Here is a 7101-nt window from a genome sequence, read left to right on the forward strand (position 1 = left end):
CTTCAGGTGGCATCATGACCACAACTGATTGCCAAGGGACAGTCTGGGGCAATAACTCCGTGAAGCGTAAGCCTCAATCCTACCCCAACAGTCAGTCCAGTCAGCATTTCTGCTACACTGGCGTGACAGCCGTGGATGTAGCAGCAGGAAAATGACTTTTCACACTATTCTGCTATAGTCATAAGCTGGTGAATTGCTCAGCTATCATCAGAGTATCTTTCTACTTCAATACATGGGGAACAATCACAAAGACCCACTGGACAATATGAAGAGAGTAGAAGACCATTAAATACTCAGTCATAAATTGGATGTCTCCATTAAATCTTGTCTTTCTTCAAGGATCAGAGAACTCTGTGGAAGAGGAGACAAAAAGATTCTAAAAGCCAGAGTGCTTGGAAAGCACCAACGAAGAAAGGCCTTCTAAACACAATAGGACTGATATACATATAAGTTCACAGAGGTTGTATGAAATATGCATCGGGCCTTCTGGTCTGGGAGAGGTGGAATTCTTTGCTAAAGGGAAAAATGGACACAACTCTAATTCAAAAGTAATTGATAGCCATTCACAAAGGAATAAAATGTTTTCTCTAATGGAGTCTTATTGGTTATATAAACCAATTTCTATAAAAAAAATCAAGGGCAAGCCCCATGTTCAACCAAAAGAAATCCAATGGCTTTCTAACATTTTTGTTTGTTTTTTTAGTTTCATAATTTTTTGAGCTTTTGTTTTTTACCCTATAAGTCTTCTCCTTATATATCATGGTTTTCAGTTTTGTCTCTTTTTAAGATTCTGTGAGTACTAATGTGTGTGTGTGTGTGTGTGTGTGTATGTGTGTGTGTGTGTGTGTCTGTGTATGCATCTAAATATATATTGCTTTTTTCTTTTTTGTGGGATTCAGTTTTTGTGTTGTCCTATTCTGGTCTGCTTGTGTTCATTGTTTATCTTATTTTGTTTCATTTTACTGTTTTATTTTACATGCCTATTTTTTTCTAAGGCAAAAGGAAGGATGTTGGCTTATATAGAAAGGGTATCTTGGAGCAGTTGGGGTCAGAAACTGTAATCAGAATATATTGTAAAAGAATCTATTTTCAATTAAAAATAGAAAATGCTATTCCACTTTACTGAATCATCCTTATATTATAGCAATGCTTTATGACATTTTGCTTGTGTTTAACAAATAAAACTTGCCTGAAGATCAGAGTGCATACCTAAGCCACTAGAGTCCAGAGAGTGTTGGCACACACCTTTAATCCCAGGCCTCAGGGATTATATAGATCTTAGTTTAAAACCACACTGAGCTACACAAAATTGATCCAGTCTAAAGAAGAATCAGAGCTCAAACAAAAGGTGATTCCAGCACTTGAGATTACATGTCTTTAATTCCAGCAGTAGGAAGGTGATGTGGGATTCCCCTCTGTATGCTGTGAATATGTTTTATTACCATTGCTTAATAAACAAACTGTTTTGGGCCTATGGCAGGGCAGAAAAGAGCAAGACAGCAATTTCAAGCAGAGATGGAAGAGAAAAGAAGGTGAAGTCAGGGAGATTCTAGATCCTTACCAAGAAGCCACATCCTCATGCGGAAGCACAGATTAATAGAAATGGGTTAATTTAAGATAAAAGAATTAGCCAAGAATATGCCTAAGGTATTGAACAAGCAGTGTTGTAGTTAATATAGTTTCTGTGTAATTATTTGGGTCTGAGTGATGAGGAAATGAACGAGTAGACTTTGACTACAAAATGGCACACCAACAAGGGGTAACAACATTCACATAAAACCTGAGAGAGCTTGTGATGGAATTATAGACACAAAAGAACAGACGTATGTAGTGGGGGCTCCTTCCTCTCCTTCAGCCAATAGATTTTAAGATACCAGCCCACTTTGGCATGGTCTCTTTTGCTTTAAAAAGCAGCAGTAGCTGTGCCCTGTCTCTCATGCTTCTGGCTTCTGGCTGTTAAACTTTGTTCCTGATCATGCAGAGGGCTGTTGTCTGGGACACTGATCTGTAAGTTTTTCCCCTTAAATAAATAACCCTTTTATTAATCATAATTCCAAACTGGTGTGGGATTATTTTATGGCTTACACCTTCAAAGGTAATCATGGTTTTTGATAGCAACAATTTTTGGGTGGGCTGTGTTTGTTAGAAGCAAGCAGAGTCATGACTCTTTTAAGAGAATGCTTCCTGAATCATCAGTAGCAATAAAAATTGTGTATCTCTCTTAGGAATGTTTCCTGGTTTATGCTAGTTACACGAACAGTTCAAGCTTTTTCAGAAATCCAAGCACTTGAATGGGGTTTGTAGGCAACATGCGGCAAGTTACTTGGTGACAGAATGGGCTAGCTGATTCCCAGAGTTGAGGTAATGGGATGGGCTCCTACACAGTGGTCCCAGAGCTGGCAGTAAAGGTACCTCTGCTGTATTGAAAAGCTGACAGAGGTAGAGTCAGTATCCAGGGCCACTGCTACCATACTGCTTACCATTTTATAATGCTTTGCAGCAGAAAATGATTTCAGATATGTATACAGTAGGACATATTCAAACATAAAAGACCCCTAAATGAGGCACAGTGTGTTTAAAAATGTATATAGGTTTGGGAGAGAAAAGAAAAACAGTATATAAAATTAAAAAAAAGAAGTAAATCATTTTTAAAAAATAAAGCAAAGTTTTTAAAGAGACAATAAAAGCAATATAAAAGAGTACAGAGTCATAGATTAAAAGAGTAAAGAAAAATAAATCATGTAAAGAAAGAATCTAGACACAGAGTCTAGATTATGTATATTATTGTGATTTCTTTAAAATTTTCAACTGCAGAGAGACATTTGATTCTGAATGCTGCTAAGCTAAACTAATGTATATATTTTAAAGATATCTTGACTTTAGTAGTAAATAGAATAACACCAAATTAAAACAAATAATAATTTAATCTCTAACTTTTGAAAATGCTAACTCTCAATGCAACTGAATAATTAGGCCATTAAAGACAAGATGAGAACCTTTGAAAAATTAATGAAGACACAGTCAATATTGAATTTCATGATTGCTGATGCTTGAATAGAAGAGTTTATTTTCAGAGGTTTGAAGAAAAATTGAAATGTCAAGTATTTTTATTGTGGCAAATAATGTCACCTTAAAAGAGATTATAAACAGGGTATTCCTAGAAACAATGTCTTTTTTTTCTAAGAATAGTCCAAACAAAACAGCCCTTCCTTCTAGATTATATAGAAGGTGTGGCAAAGACAGGCATTGGATTAAAAAATGTGGGTCAACAAAGAATATTCAAGGTAAACTATGCCATCAGAAAACTCCTTGAGGGGCCTCTCACAGGGCCCCCTACCAAATCTGGTTCAGTTGTTTCCTGTCATTGTGGAGAAAACTGCTTCCCAGATTAATTAAAGAACCTCATGCCTATTGTAAGATACTGTTCTAGATAAAAGAACAACTATAGAAGACAGAACAAAAATTTCAGAAAAAACCATCAAGTGAATATTTTGTCTAGGTTCTATAAATTAACAAAGACCAAAATTAAAAACACAAATAAATGGCATCATTGAAGGTGGATATATAAAAATAATTGCAACAGAATCTTGTCATCCAAATTGACTTCTTCAGGAGGTTAATGTTCAGGTTTTAGGGATAAGAACTTTATCTTGGGTAAAACAGAACATGAGATGGGTCGAAAGTATAGGTCAGAAAGGACAAAGAGAAAAATTAAAGCTGTATATGTCTAACATAGCAATGGATTTGTAGGGATGTGATTTGTTACAGCAATGAAATACTCAGATTAATATTCCTCCAATCTCAGAAGCAAACCACACATTAACATATTTTTCTGGGGATAATATTAGAAGACATTATACAGAACATTCACTGACCATTCAAGTTGTAAAAGGACAGAGAACAACAGCTGCTGATCTTTCAAAAGCACTAACAGCCCTAACTTTAAAATGACTGACAGAGAATCCTGTATGGGTTGAAAAGTCATCTTTAAAAATAGATAAATTTTAGGTTTTAAAACAGTTGGGACAGAAACCACTAGATATTCAGCAAATTCTCCTTTATTTGCTGTTAAAATGATGTCTGGAAAATGGAGATATAAAATTAAATAATTATATTACATCAACATTTCACATCAAATCCTTCACAATACCTTTTTTAGCAATTCTCAGAGTTAAATGTCTTTTTCAGTCCCAAACACAAAAGACAACATCCACATTTTATCTGTTTGAGCTATATACCTTCTCTCTTTTGGAGGCATTCAATTCACCCTCTGATGATGGGGAAACTATCAACCAATAACATCTAGTTAGTGTATGACTTCCTGGAGCCCAGGTAGAAAAACCAGGAGATCAAGGTGTGCTCTCTCTCTGCATGGTGCCCACCAGACCAATTGGTTTTTGGACCTCCCACTCTTGTAGTGTGAGTTTCCCCTTTTCAACTATTAAAATATAACTGTTCTTCTTGAGCTGGTCTGGTTATTTATCGTACTGACCTAATTCGTCAACACTTGGCACCCATCGTGGGGCTTTTAGAGCCCTTTATTACTCTGGCCAGTTGGGGCCATGCTGCATTCATTTGGGCATAGATAGCTGCGCCTCAGGGCACTCCCTGTTCTGCACCCTGCTCTTATGCACTTCGGCTTCCCTCCAACCTGCATGCTTGTATCTAGCCCAGATCCCCTCCCTCCACTGCGGGCCACTTCCCAGATCCTCCTCTGCCACCCCACAACAACAACTTCACCTGGTTAATATGACATCATGAGGCTGATAGCACTACTATGAGACCTGTTTTGGGTACCAGCTGCACAAGATGGTTCCAATTTGGTTAGATGAAATGGTGCACATCTTTTAGAACATTCTGGCCAGACCTCTACAAAATACTCAGAGACTATTTGCAATTTTACCAGACCAAATATTAATCTTGGAATTTAACCATCATCTACTTTCACAGGATTCCCGAGTAAGACTTTTGCCATTAAGATAGCTGGTAGCAATTTTAGAGGAAAATGTCCTATCTCCTATCTCCTAGCAAAGTTTGCCCTCAGGCTCAGGGACATCATTTATGGGTTGACTATAATTGGTATATGGTTGAGGAATAGGGGAGAAATTTTTTAGGCTTGGGGATCTTCTTTTAAATAAATGGGGAGAATAATTGGATGATGGGATAATAGACTGGTATTTGTGAGTTATTGTTTTTAGACAATTATATTAGTATAGATTCTTGTATATTGATACAAAATTAAATTTATTGAATATTGTATGCATGTATGCTTCTACCTCTCTTTAAAACATTGTTTAAGTATTGACATATATATATATATATCATATTACAGTATACATTACTACGTCTGATCAAGATACTTCTACATTGTTTACATTTGAAGGTCATTGTTCTCATTTATTGCAGAGTTGTTTATTGTCTTAGTCTTTAAGTTATCTAGGTATTGAGAATTACAGATCAATAGTCATCAATGTTTGTCATAGTTGTATTTAGGCTAATCAGGTTCTTTAGATATATAGAGATTATATTCAGTATAGATAGATAACTTTCAACCTCTTCAACTAGATGTAGAAAATGGCCTTTAATCTAACTTAGAATTCTGTGGTAGTGAGACACAATCACTCCAGGCAACACTGATTGATTCCAGAGAGAATGTTGTGCACCAAAGACACTCCACCTGGAGCCTTTCTTTTTGGAAGAATTGGCCTTTGGGCAAAGAAATGTCCATACCTCGACCACTGACAGAGATACAGAATATCCGTAAATGGATAAAACAGGACTACCATATCCTGTCAAGACAGGGTAAGATAGTTTTGAATAGTTTCTTGCCTTTAAAAATGGTATATCAATTATGTTAGGCCTTAGTCAAAGTTGGTTGCTTCAACATTATAAATGAGACTTTGGGTGATTGTACAGGTAGTCAGTTGTCTCTGTCATTTGGTGCACAATTTGAAAGTTTCTCGATTTCACTTCTTGTTTACTAAAGCAATATTGCTTCCCTTCTCATATATTTGATGGAGTTGAAGATTAGATAACTGTAGTTACCTTCCTTATGATTTAGCCCAGCTTAATTTAAATACATTATTTAGACTCCTTGAAATAGAATGTTTAGTAAAACTTTTGTTATGTGTTCCTTGCTTAATATTGTTTACTGTTTGTAATTTTATATTTGGTATTTGTTCCTATTGTATATAGTTGTATTGGGTTTAGACAAAAGGGCAAGATAATGGGGAAACTATCAACCAATCACATCTAGTTAGGGTGTGGCTACCTGGAGCCTAGGTAGAAGAACCAGGAGATTCAGGTATGTTCTCTCTCTGCATGGTGCCTACTAGACCAATTGGTTTTCGGACCTCCTACTCTTGTAGCGTTAGTTTCCCCTTTTCAACTTTTAAAATATAACTGTTCTTCTTGAGCTGGTCTGGTTATTTATCATACTGACCTAATTTGTCAACACTCCCACCTCCTCTTTATCCAGACGGTGTCCCTCAGAGCATCTCTGGGGATGAAAACTCATACTCTTTTCTCTTTTAACCTTACTCTTTTTTTCTTTTATTCTTTTTGTACTCATTTTACTCTTTTTTGTACTCTTTTTTATTCTTTTCCTTTTTGAGTTTTTTCACTTCACCCTCCTGCCTCCTGTTTAAAAAGGCATCCAACAGAGTGTCGCTGGGTATGGAAAAACACATTCCACTCCCCAATTCACCTTCACCATTCCCAAGGGCAACCTCTCAGAGTTCTTTACTTCCAGATCTCAGTGGAACCTCCACTGTGGTGCACCATGCCCCTCTGTGCTCTATGTACTGCCTTACACTTCAGGAACTGGGCAAGGGAATAGAAATTGAAACACACAAAGACACATAGACAGAGACACAGAGACAGGGGTCATCCTTGAAACAGGAATGCCCCAAGAATGCTCCCTTTATTGTGTCGAGGAGCATCTTATATAGGGATAGCCATGCCTCAACCAAATGCACCAGAAACCATTATTTTGCCATTGGGAACTCTTGAAGGTCTCATGCTCAGAGATGCTGTAGGCACTCAGATTAGGGGAAAACAATTTGTTTACAAGAAATTCAGGATCAGGGGTTCACAGCTCCC

The sequence above is a fragment of the Myodes glareolus genome, chromosome 11 (genome assembly GCF_982192425.1).
Source record: "Myodes glareolus chromosome 11, mMyoGla1.1, whole genome shotgun sequence".
Taxonomy (NCBI): domain Eukaryota; kingdom Metazoa; phylum Chordata; class Mammalia; order Rodentia; family Cricetidae; genus Myodes; species Myodes glareolus.